This window comes from Rhodamnia argentea, chromosome 1, assembly GCF_020921035.1.
Source record: "Rhodamnia argentea isolate NSW1041297 chromosome 1, ASM2092103v1, whole genome shotgun sequence".
In the NCBI taxonomy this organism is placed as follows: domain Eukaryota; kingdom Viridiplantae; phylum Streptophyta; class Magnoliopsida; order Myrtales; family Myrtaceae; genus Rhodamnia; species Rhodamnia argentea.
This window is the reverse complement of record NC_063150.1, coordinates 11,980,525-11,994,440: the sequence shown is the minus strand read 5'-3', so window position 1 is coordinate 11,994,440 and position 13,916 is coordinate 11,980,525. Positions and strand designations below refer to the sequence as shown.

At 40.6% G+C, this 13,916-nt stretch overlaps 2 pseudogenes; both read right to left on the bottom strand.

Annotated features, from left to right (window-relative positions):
- Positions 1-3,964: 3,964 nt before the first annotated feature.
- On the bottom strand, positions 3,965-5,618 carry LOC115747036 (annotated as a pseudogene).
- Positions 5,413-13,090, bottom strand: LOC115747037 (annotated as a pseudogene).
- Between the last annotated feature and the right edge of the window lie 826 nt (positions 13,091-13,916).

Below are 13,916 nucleotides of genomic sequence, written 5' to 3'. Positions count from 1 at the left end.
GAGCTGGCCATATTGAGTCTTATTGCTATATCCTACATCCCGAGCTTCATCCACGAGCTGCTTATGCCAAAGCAGTAGAATCTCCAATACAGAAGGTTGCTGATCGATCACATGAGTTACCTAGTACCATTATCTTGACAGGAGTTACCTAGTACCATTATGCCGACTCGCACCAAGTACGAATCCTTAGTGCGTCCCAACCAGGTGGTGGATTCCTCTGCTCCTATTGCTACTTTGGCACGGACTTTTTCAAGTAGTCCAACTTGTTTACTCTCTTATGCACCCACAACTTGGGTCATAGACTCTGGCGCCACAAATCATACGACCGGTAATTCTAAGTTGTTGTTTGGTATTACCTCTATATCACCTAGTACCGTTACACTTGTTGATGGTTTACGTCCCATATCACTTGGTCAAGGGAATGCAACATTGGGCCCCTTTCTTACTCTTTCATCTATTTACCATTTGCCGGTTTTTCCATATAACTTGCTCTCTGTTAGTTCTCTTGCTAGAGATTTGAACTGTTCGATAACGTTTACCTCCACTCATTGTGTGTTTCGGGATCCGAGGACCGGACGGATGATTAGTGGCGGACATGAGTCCAATGGGCTTTACTACCTAAACAAAGACCTTATTGCTTGCAAACTCAAAAAGAAAACCGCTTCCGACTTATTCCGGATGCATTGTCATATGGGTCATCCACCAACCGATATTCTTCATCATTTTTCACCTATTTCAGAATCTATGAGTCATATCCGATGTGATGCTTGCCAATTTGGCAAACACCATCGGTTATTATTTCCTTCTCATGTCTAGCATCGTGTGTCAAGTCCTTTTGAGTTGGTCCATTCTAATGTTTGGGGACCATGTCGTGCCAATGACATATCCGGTTATAAATACTTTGTTACATTCGTGGATGATTATTCCCGAATGACGTTGTTATATTTAATAAAAGATCGAACTGAAGTTTTTCTTGTTTCCGTATGTTTTACTTTGAAATTCTCAATCAATATCATGTTTCTATTAAATGTTTGCGTTCTGATAATGCAAAAGAATTTATGGCTGTTTCCTCTAGTTTTCGATCATTTTTTATATCTCATGGGATTTTGCATCAGACTTTTTGTCCCTATACCCCCCAACGGAATGGGGTGGCTGAACAAAAAAATTGTCATCTTCTAGATGTGGCCCGTTGCCTCCTTTTTCATATGAACCTCCCCAAAATATACTGGGGGCATGATATTCTTACAACGTGCTATCTCATAAATTGCCTTCCATCCTCAATGCTTCATGGGGGCATACCTTTCTCCACTATCCATCCTACAAGTTCACTTTTTACTTTGCCACTTCACGGGTTTGGGTGTGTCTATTTTGTGCATCGTCTTGCTCCTGGTTATGGTAAGCTCGATCCACAAGCCGATACGTGTGCATTTCTTGGGTATTCTCGAACTCAGAAAGGATATAAGTGTTATAGTCCAGTCAATCGGCTATTGTATGTCTCAATAGATGTAACCTTTTTCGAGGATCGGTCATGTTACTCCTCTACAGCAGGTCCTTCCGAAGATGTTCTATCTTCGACTATGGCTCCACTACCGCCTATTCCCTTGGTGAGTGTGCCCGAGTCATCAACATCGTCGTCTAGTTTTTAGTTCGCCGATAAGACCTATCAACGATATCGGCTTGTTCAACGTGAGGTAGTACGATCACCGCCTATATTGGATATGCATGATTCTCCACCAATCAATGTCCCGTCTTCTAATCCTCCGGTCGCCTTTGAGCCTTATTCTATGACTAACATTCCAATTACATTGTGTAAAGGTACACGTTCTTGTGTTGGTCAACCTAATCCTCGATTTACTCCCTATAGTGGATTATCTTGTCATACACATACTCGTTACCCTCTTTCTCGATTTTTATACTATGATTGTCTTTCTCCTACATATTCCTCATTTGTTGCTTCTTTATCTACTGTATGCGTGCCAAGTACTGCTGTAGAGGCTCTTGCTCATCTAGGTTAGCGACGGACTATGGAGGATGAAATGCAAGCGCTGCAGGATAATGGGACATGGCAACTTACATCGTTACCTGCTGGGAAATAGGCTGTGGGGTGCCGTTGGGTTTTCCCAATAAAGTTTCAACCAAATGGCATTGTTGAGCATCTAAAGGCGGTTCTAGTAACCAAAGGCTACACCCAAACATATGGAGTTGATTGTGATGATACATTCTCTCCCGTAGCAAAGATACCTTCCGTTCGTGTTTTCATCTCTCTTGCCGTCCATTATGGTTGGATTCTTCACCAACTTGATGTCAAGAATGCCTTTCTTCATGGGGACTTGGCGGAAGAGGTATATATGGAGCAACCCCCGAGGTTCGTTGCTCGGGGGAGTCTGCCGAGTGTTTGTCGCCTACACAAGGCATTATATGGGTTGAAGCAATCTCCTCGTGCCTGGTTTGGTCATTTCGGTGATGCAGTGATTCGGTTTGGTTTATGACGTTGTATTGTAGATCATTATGTTTTTAGCTCTACTTCCCCTGCTGGGTGTGTTCTCCTGGTTGTGTATGTGGATGATATTATCATTATTGGTAGTGATTCTGTAGGCATAAAAAAAATTGAAACAGTTTCTACATGCAGAGTTTAGCACAAAAAATATGGGTTGTTTGCGATATTTCTTAGGCATTGAGGTGGCCTACTCACTTGATAGTATCTTATTATCACAACGAAAATTTGTATTGGATATTCTCGGTGATGTTGGTTTTCTTGGAGCAAAGCCCGTTAATACTCCAATGGATTCTAATGTGAGACTTGATGCAGAACATGGCGAATTACTTCATGATCCAAGTAAGTATCGGAGACTGGTGGATAAGCTTAATTATTTAATTGTTACTCGACCGGATATATCTTTTGTTGTTAGTGTTGTTAGTCAATTTGTGAGTACTCCTCGTACTACACATTGGGAGGTAGTACTACGTATAGTTAAATACTTGAAGAGAGCACCAGGCAAAGGGATATTGTTCAAGAATCATGGACATCTTGATGTTATTAGCTACTCCGATGCTGATTGGGCTGGTTGTCCTTTTGATAGGCGATCAACTTCCGGTAACTACGTATTTTAGGGAGACAATCTTGTAAGTTGGAAAAGTAAGAAATAACATGTGGTGTCTCGATCAAGTGCTAAGGCAGAATATCGGACTATGGCTCATGTGACTAGTGAGTTGATTTGATTGAGGATGTTATTATCCGAACTCGTTATGTCATCGTTAACTCCCTCAATTACGTGTTGTGATTACCAGTCTGCTCTGCATATCGCTTCAAATCCAATTTTTCATGAGCGCACAAAGCATATTGAAGTAAATTGTCATTTTGTGCGAGAAAAGATTCAAAACAAGAACATAACACTTCAATACACAAGGACTGAAGATCAACTTGCTGATCTTTTCACTAAGTCATTACAAGGAAGTAGAGTAATTACTTTGTGTAACAAGTTGGGACTCTTTGATGTTTATGCCCCAACTTGAGGGAGAGTGTTAAAAGGGTAGTTTAGTTTTTTCTATAATTAGTGAGCCCTAATGCTCACTAGATATATAGATGATGTAATATGAGAATCATGTTATGACAATTATGTTTTTCATCAGAAATATTAAAGAGGACATAATCGCAAACTAAACCAAACTATTGGTTAGTTAAAGCAAGGCCAATTCATCGAAACAGCTTACATCTAAGCACTCGGACATTTAAAAGCGAAGTCAACAACAAACCAAAAGGAGAATACAGCAAAGATGACCTCTAGGACCACGGCGTTGGATTATTTTGCCAATAGAGTGATATTGTTTGCAAATGCAACGATCGTAATAGCACCGTAATGCAAAGGTTGACGCATATCTAGAGCAAGGATATAGATCCATTCCGGCATGTTTCAGCTAGATGTAGGAAAGGGCCGAAACCAAAAACCATTCCAAAGGGTACTTGCTAGAATTTACACACTCTATCCGGGCCGAAGGTATATGGGGCGCCTCAATCTTTCATTCCCCATCCTTTGACATCCTTATCGGGATCTGACCAAAGCAAATCATGGAGCGGACCAAGATCCGGAACATCACTTGGGCATGGCAAACGTCTAATTTGATCCATATTTATAAACTTAGGGGAAAATGCCGCCATGCATGCATAATATGTTGCACTCTATGAGAGCGGCTACTGCAAGACAAATGAAACAATCAATAAACTTCATCCAAACAGTAACCATCACAATGCGTTTACACTCATTGTAAAATCAGTATATATCTGATTCGTGGACTCACACTCATGATTTCCTCATAAAAGGAAGAAATTCTCGGGAAACTTTATTTTGTAGGCAAGCGGAAGGTAGATTGTTTCCAGACTTCGCTTGCCACGATCCTCCTAATTTCCAAGAAATACATAATTGGCATGAGGAGGGAAACCTCCATGTTCCGAAAACCTCAAAAGATCATAAAAGTGCCCATGAATGTCACCTGGAAAAATAGAGTCTTGAGGTAAACGATAGAGTCATCGTGCAGAATAGGAATGTATTGTGCACGGTGTGAAAACTTCATCCAACAGCCATTGTTAACCTCGGTGACAAAAGGCTTGAAAATGTGAATCTTTCCATGTGATTTTACACTAAATGGAGCATAATGATATAAGGAAGGTGGATATACGATTAGTGCTGCACAATTAAAAAGGGAAGTTGCTGGCATTGAAGCTTTTATATGTCCCAACCCTAGTAAATCTCGTACATTAGGAAACGCAATCGGCTTAAAGTTATAGAAGGATTAGACATTTTCCTTCCGTGATAAAAAATTCGGTCCGGACAAATATCAACCAACATTCTAATCCTTCATCAAGGAGAGAACTCGGGAACCTAACCACTAGTCCAAATCCGAATCAACTGCCACTTAAGTTCCCTCGGTGAGTTCAAAGAGTGGATCTCAAGACCTAATTGTTCCTCAAACCAATCAAAAGGCCCCAACTTTCATAGTCCAGGTCACCAAATACAACGCCTCCGAAAACAAAACCTAAACTTTAACCAAAACCTAAACTTTTACAAATCATTCATTTTCTACGTAACAAGCGGAGCCTCGGGAACATTAGGATCAAACTAAATTAGTCTATGGCATAGCCACTTGGACCTCCTATTTCTTGACTGATTCCCAAGCATCAGCAAATGGAATTATAGCATGGCAAGATTGAATCACGCAACCTTGCCTGGATTTCAACAATCTTGCGGGAGGCCAATGCCAATTATCACCATTAATATTGTTTGAAACTTTAAATATTCATTTCAAGGCAGGCAGCATTTATTACACAACTCTTGAACAATAAACTTCTAGCGACACTCCAGGATGCCCATTGTCAAACCGTAAGGAAGTAGATTAGCAGTTTCCTTTAACAGAAATTACATTTGCTCGTGGCCCTTTTATGAGTAAAACAAAGGTTTACATCCAAGTGAGATGAAACAATCATTTACGGACATCCAAAATCCACAATTGTATGGTTGTCATTTAGGATCAACGTTCGAAGATCGGGCACCAATCAGCAATTTTTTATCGCGAAAATGAAACTCAAGTTTTTTCACGCTCCCACTAATAAGCTCAAGCTCCATATCGCATTCGTCCTCCTTTTGAACACCATTCCGAAGATCCCAAACACAAATCAAGATAAAACAGATAAATGATGCGCCACAGAAGCTTCAATACCAGTGATTCTTTCTGTCTTCCTTTTCCAAGTTATGTGCCTAAGTGACCAAATGATGTGAGCTCTGCAAGGTAAAGTAAATGCTTAGTAACCACAACACATTTGTCCACATGCACCGTAGGGGTGGCAATATTTGATGCAATAGAAACATGAAACCGAACGAGGAAAATCTTAGATATTTGGATTTCCCATGAAAAACACTACTTGGAACTCACACATTCTAATCCATTACTACTAAAAGAAGCAATCAGTCATCCTAATGCACACAACCTTATATGATTGACACGGTTGCCACCATGACTCTTGGAAAATTGAAGACAGAGAATCTAATGCAATTAGAAGAAGGTTTTTTTCATTAGTGACTACTACGCGTGTTTTTTTTTTTATAATGAGTAAAGAGAAAATCATTATAGAGCACTAAGGGGGATGGGTGCAAACTACAAACTCTTGTACACAATGAATGAAAAAAACAAAGAACATCACTTACATTGCAACTTTGGAGGTTATGCGGCAACAATCATCACGTCATCCTCGGATGAATCGGTTGGTTTATCAGCAGGTTTAAGAATTTGAAATGAGCACAGTAAGTTTTCATCCACATTCATCATTGCCCCAAAGTTTTCATGTTCACCGCAAAAATTGGTAGCAGAAAAAATGGTCATCAGTTGTCTATCAACAAAGAACTCATAGCCATCTTCAACAACCTGTGAAAAGCATAGCAGTGAATGCAGCTATTTCTATGGCTAAAGGCACCAAAAGAAGAAAGCATTAACATGTCACTAACCTGGTGGCCACGGCAAACAAGGTCCAGATCATGCTTTTTCAAGAATTCGGACACTCTATCTGGGCCAAAGGTATATGAGGCGCCTTGATCTTTCATTCCCCAGCCTTCGACATCCTTATCGGGATCTGCCCAAAGCAAATCGTGGAGCATACCACGATCCGGAACCTCACTTGGGCGGTGCAAGCGTCTAAGTTGATCAAAATTTGTTACCTTGGGGGAAAGGCCGCCATGCATGCATAGTATCCCGCAATTTATGAGAGCGGCTCTTGGAAGACAATCAAAACAATCAATAAAATTCTTCCAAACTCTAACTATCATGTGACATTTACATTCATTGTAAAATCCATATATTCGATTCACGGACGCACACTGGAGATTTCCTCATAAAAGGAAGAAATTCTCGGGGAACTTAATTTTGTAGGCAAGCAAAAGGCGGATTGTCTCCAGACTTTGCCCGCCCCAATCCACATAATTTCCAAGAAATACATAAGTGGCTTGAGGAGGGAAACCTCCATGTTCAAAAAACCTCAAAAGATCCGAATAGTGCCCGTGAATGTCACCTGGAACAAGAGAGAATGAGATATATGATTCGATCGACCAAAAACGGACATTCGGGATATGATTAGCAAGATAAGAGTCATCGTGTAGAATAGGAATGTACTGTGTACAATATAAAAACTCCAACGGTCATTGTTAACCTCGGTAACAAAAGGCTTGAAAATTGTGAATCTTTCCATATGATTTTATACTAAATGGAGCACAATGACATAAGAAGGATGGATATACAGCTAACGCTGCCAAATTAAAGAGGGTAGTTGCTATCATTGAAGTTTTGTATATTGGGGGTGTGGTTCATACTCCCGATCGACAGAAAGATACGAGGTTCTCACTAGATGTAGTTCTTGTGCCATTTATTTATAGTCTATTTTGTTGGGAGAAATCGGGTGTGGGGCACACAACAAGCACTCACAAAAGAACTTTGTTCACACAAGGAAGAGGAGACGAAAGGTGGCTTTTCAATATACTGTATTCACAATCGATTCACCCCCCACTGAAATGGTTACAAGACACGCCTATTTATAGGTTTAAAACACGACTCTTGATCTACACTAGATACATGAACAGATATGATGTATATACATAGCATTTACTACGCATCGAAATACAACAAGACTCTTGAAACACTCAACTAATAAAGATAGGTCTCGGTACATGCACAAGCTGGTACATGCGTCTTGGAAGTTCATCAACAATAACCTCGATATACATGAATTTGGTTTAATTTCTAACACTCCCCCTTAAACCAAATTCTCTTCCGTCGATCATTCCAAATAAACTTCTGAATTTCCGAAACACTTCGATCTTGAGAGGTTTCATAAAAATATCTGCGACTTGATCACCGGTTTTCACATGCACAACTTCAATTTGTTTGTCGCTGACTTGTTCTCAAATAAAATGATATTGAACATCAATATGCTTGCTCCTCTCATGAAAAACTGGATTCTTTGCCAAAGCAATGGCAGAAACATTATCAACAAAAATTTCCGTTGCATCCTTTTGCTCCATATGGATTTCTTTTAGCAACTTTCTCAACCATATCGCATGACACACACACGATGATGCAGCAACATTCTCCGCTTCACATGTCGACAGAGTAACACCGGATTGCTTCTTTAATGACCATGTAAAAGCGGTTTCACCCAGATAAAATACAAAACCCGTAGTGCTCTTTCGGTCATCTACATCTCCCCCATAGTCACTATCTGAATAACCTCTAAGTTGAAATAGTTCGGACTGATAATAATACAAGCCAAGAGAGATAGTACCTTTGATGTACCGAAGTATCCTCTTCACTGCTTTAAGATGAGATGTCTTCAAATTCTCCATATATCGACTCACAATTCCAACACTGTACATGATATCCGATCTAGTACAGGTCAAATACCTCAAGCTTCCAATCAAGCTTCTATAATATGTCGAATCAACATCGACACCTTCATCGAACTTCGACGGTTTTGCACCACTATCCATCGGAGTATTAACCGAAGTGCAATTTTTCATGTTGAATTTCTCAAGGATATTTTCAGCATATCCTTTCTGGGAAATAAAAATCCCATCTGCATTTTGCTTTATTTCAATACCCGAAAAATAATTCATGAGACCATTATCTGTTATCTCAAACTCTTTCACCATCGACACTTTAAAAGTGTCGATCAATCCGGAATTATTTCCTGTGAAGACAAGATCATCGACGTATAAACATGCCAATAAAACATCACCTTTCTCGTGCTTCAAGTAGAGAGCATGTTCGTACGGACATTGTTCGAAGCCATTCGCCTTGAAATAAGCATCGATTCTGGAGTTCCAAGCTCTTGGAGCTTGCTTAAGCCCATACAAAACTTTCTTCAATCTCAGCACTTTGTCTTCATGACTTTTCACAACAAACCCAAGTGGTTGTTTGACATAAATTTCTTCTTCAAGAACACCATTCAGGAATGCCGATTTGACATCCATTTGATGTATGGGCCACCGATTTTGAGCTGCAATGGAAATCATTAGTCAGATGGTTTCCATTCGGATGACAGGTGCAAACACCTCGTCATAGTCGATCCCAGCTTTTCGCTTGTAGCCCTTTGCGACAAGTCCGGCCTTATAACGAGTGACTTCTCCTTTCTCGTTCTTCTTGGCCTTATACACCCATTTGACACCGATCGCCTTTTTGTCCTTCGAAAGATCTGCGAGTTCCCATGTTTGATTCTTTTCGATGGCTTCTATTTCTTCATTCATGGCTTTTCTCCATTTTTCTTCTTTAGCAACTTCATCGAAAATAAGTGGTTCACAATCTGCGAGAAGACATACAAGATGGAGTTCTTCGGTGGTTTCATAAAGTTCGGATAATCTGCTCGATCTTGGTGCTATCGGTTCATCAACACCATTTGAAGAAGTTGGTGATAATGAACTTGGACTTGAAAATGATGTTGGAAAGGAAGATGAATGATTCAATGAGTAGTCTTCTATTTCGACAGAATCACGCCCCATTTCGACGGAATCACTACAAGCGGATTCGACGACTTGTCGATTGTCTTCCCACAAAGCATCTTCATCGAACTTCACATCTCTGCTTACATATACTTTCAAAGTAACAGGATCAAACAATTTGTAAGCTTTCGATGAGGAATCATACCCGATAAAAATAAGCTTCTTGCTCTTGTCTTCCAGCTTCGATCTTTTACGGTCGGGTATGTGAGCATAAGCAATGCTCTCGAAAATTCTCAAGTGAGAAACCGTTGGTTTCTCCCGGTCCATGCTTCTTCAGGAGTAACACCATCGAGTCCTTGCGTGGGACATCGATTTTGCAGATAAATTGCACATCCGACGGCTTCGGCCCAAAGCTCATTTGACAAATTTTTGCTTTTCAACATACTACGAACCATGTTGAGAATGGTTCTGTTCTTTCGCTCAGCTACACCATTTTGTTGTGGGGAGTATGGCGCCGTTAAGAAACGTCGAATACCATGGTAATCACGGAATTGATTGAATTCTCCAGAGGTAAATTCTCCTCCATGATCGGTTCTTAAAGACTTGATAAAATAACCACTCTTCTTTTCAACCATTTTCTTGAAGTGCTTAAACGTATCAAACACATCAAATTTTTCTGTCAAGAAAAACACCCAAGTCTTTCGAGTAAAATCATCAATAAACGTAACAAAGTATCGATGATTACCGTATGACCGAGGAGTGATCGGACCACATACATCATAATGAATCAACTCCAGTGGCTTCTTCACTCAATAAGTCAACTCCTTCGGAAAGTTAGTTACGGAATGCTTGCCAATAACACACCCTTCACATAATTGATCGGGATGATCAATATGCGGTAAGCCATATACCATCTTCTTGCGAGAAAGCATATTGAGTCCGCCGAAATTGAGATGGCCGAACCTCAAGTGCCATACCCACGAAGGATTGTCTACACATGCTTGAAGGCATGTAGACATTTCATCTTTGATGTTCAGAGTGAACGTCCTATTCTTCGACATCTTTACATTCGTAATCAACTTATTATTGCGATCTCTCACCATAAGACATAGATTTTATATCTGGACAGTAAATCCTTTCTCAAGAAGCTGTCTCAAACTCAAAATATTGCTCGACATCTTCAATACATAATACACATTAGTAATAAACTGATGTGTTCCATTCTTCAGGCGAATTAGAATCGTACATTTCCCTTCGACGAGAATTTTAGAATTATCATCGAACGAGACTTTTCCTTTTACTGTCTCATCCATTTCGACGAATATCTCCTTTCAACCGCACATGTGGTTACTTGCTCCAGTGTCCAAGTACCACGTATCATTTTTTTCATCAGCATTTTCTTTAAATGCCAGCATAAGAACTTGATCACCATCATTCACCATGTTCGCATTTTCATTTGCTACCGCACTTTCTTTCCGCCAACACTCATAAGCATAAGGGCCACATTTATTACAACGATAACATTGAACCTTTGATTTATCATACCGCGCATTTGTGTTTCTTCCTCTTCCACAAGCACTTCTTTGATTGTGAAAGCACTCATTGCTTCAGGCGAAATTTCCTCCGCTTCGTCCACGGCCTCTTCCTTGGAAACCGCTTCTACCGCGTCCGTGTTCACGATCTTGATTGACCCATCGAGTTTGCACAGGGTCACTTCTTTGTCCTTTGTCATCTCGGATAGTCAATCAAGATTGGAGTACTTCCTCCACCGGCTCAGACTTGTTTCTTTTCAGTCTTTCTTCATAGGCTTGTAATGAACCCATGAGCTCATCGACCGTCATAGAATCGACATCTTTTGATTCCTCGATAGCGACGACGATGTGGTCGAACTTCTTATCCAATGATCGCAGAATTTTTTCGACAACACAAACATCAGGAACATCTTCGCAATTCCTTTTCATCTAATTCACAATAGCTAAAACTCTTGTGAAATAATCAGAATCGACTCGGATTCTTTCATACGAATTACCTCGAATTCGCCTCTCAAAGTTTGAAGACGAATCTTCTTTACTTTCTCAACACCTTGGTGCGTGGTTTGAAGAATCTCCCATGCCTCCTTGGATGTAGTAGCATTCGAGACTTTTTTGAACATGGAATCATCCAAGGCTTGAAAGATGATTGACAACGCGAGTTGATCTTTCGAACGAGTCTTCTCCAACGCATTCCTCCGAGTTTGAGTCAACGCAACATCTTCATCCGGCTCATCATAGCCATTGTTGACGAGATCCCACACACTATGGGCACCGAGTATGGCTTTCATTCCGGAAGCCCACTTGCCATAGTTTTCTTTGGTGAGGACTAGATACGAAAAAGGAAGGTTGCTTGTTGATGCCATAATCACGAAACCGTGAAGCTCTGATACCAATTTGTTGGGAGAAATCGGCTGTGGGGCACACAACAAGCACTCACAAAGGAACTTTGTTCACACAAGGAAGAGGAGACGAAAGGTGGCTTTTCAATATACTGTATTCACAATCGATTCATCCCCCACTGAAATGGTTACAAGACACGCCTATTTATAGGTTTAAAACACGACTCTTGATCTACACTAGATACATGAACAGATATGATGTATATACATAGCATTTACTACGCATCGAAATACAACAAGACTCTCGAAACACTCAACTAATAAAGATAGGTCTCGGTACATGCACAAGCTGGTACATGCGTCTTGAAAGTTCATCAACAATAACCTCGATATACATGAATTTGGTTTAATTTCTAACATATTTCTCTTATGGGTGAACTAGATAAACTTTGTATCTCGATCTTACTTTCTCGCCTTTATTTTCTATTTTATTATTTTTATGCGCCTAATCCTAACATCATATGCCCTAACCCTAGTAGACCTCATGCATAAGGAAACATGATCAGCTTAAAGCTATCGAAGGATTAGACATTTTCCTTAAATTACAAAAAGTTTCTGTCTCGACATACACACAACACATTCTAATCCTCCATCAAGGAGAGAACTCAGAAACTTGACCACTAATCCAAATCTGAATGAAATGTCATTTAAGTTCCATCGACGAGTTCCGAGAGTGCATTTCAAGACCTAATTGTCCCTCAAACCAATCAGAAGGTCCAAACCTTAATAGTTTAGTCACCAAATACAGCAACTCGAAAAACAAAACCTAAACTTTAACCAAAATCTCCCAAAAGAACCGGAAGCAACAACACACGGGAACCAAGCACCACAAGATCCAAAATCAAGAGCTTCGTGGTGGCACATCTCAAAGATGAACATAAAGACAGATTAGATTAGATTAGATAAGATCATAATAGATAACCTAAGATCTTGAGGTAGCCTTCGAGCTCGAGGAGATTGGGCTGTGAGAGGAAGATGTCCCAAGAGGCCAGGCAGAGCGCGCCGATCTCAACCTTGGTGAGCGGGAATTGCTTGTTCCCGAAATCGAACAACCTGTTAATGATGTCGTCCAACGTTGCCGTCTCCAATCCACACCATAGACCTTGGTTTGCCATTCAACAATCGATATCGAGTCAGCTTTCTCCTTTTTCCTTTGTTATAGTCGTTGTCGCTGTTATACGATGAAAGCGACGTAAGGCGGCGCCTTCCGGAAGAACTAAAGGGAGATGATGCAATTAGGGTTTTGTAGTTACTGAACCAACGCGTGACCGTGATGATCGGGGAAGAAACAAAAACTATGGAGAAGAGAGAGAGAGAGAGAGAGAGAGAGAGAGAGAGAGAGAGAGAGAATGGAAGGGCCTTTGCAACTCCAATGTGGCGGAAGCCCCTGCTACACTTGCAAAATGACAGAGAATGTCCAAAGCTCCTTCCTTGTGCCTTTTCACCCGAGGAAGTCAAATAAATGGAGATCTCCCGCGACAAGTCTTCTCGCTTTGGAGATTGCTCTCCGAGTTGCCGTGTTATTTCCGAACTGCCCCTCCTCTCTCTATTTGATTATTTCCTTTCTCTCTCTTGTTTTCATGTATTGGGGGACTTTGGTAACTATTCGGATCAAAAACTCCTAATCAGCATGGGAAGACTTCAGACCCCATAAGAATTATATACTTGAGACACTAATCACAATAAGAATAGAAGAAAGGCCAACAACAGAAAATCATTGACCGTCGTGAGCATCGGTCCAAGGTAGACTTCTAAAATCGGATTGGACCGACCTTACCCGAAGAATTCTAGTCCATTCACAATTCTGGGTGCAGAATTGGACCGAATTGACGAGGTTAGTTGCAAAGTCGGTCACATGGTCTACATGGTAGATTAGAAATTCACCAAAACTAAAAACCATTCCCGACATAGTAGATTCCAAGTTCCAACTCTTGAACCTACGTGCTTTGAAGCCGTTCACCCTTACTCCACAATCCCCTATTGATACTATACGTAGGACTAATCCAATTGAA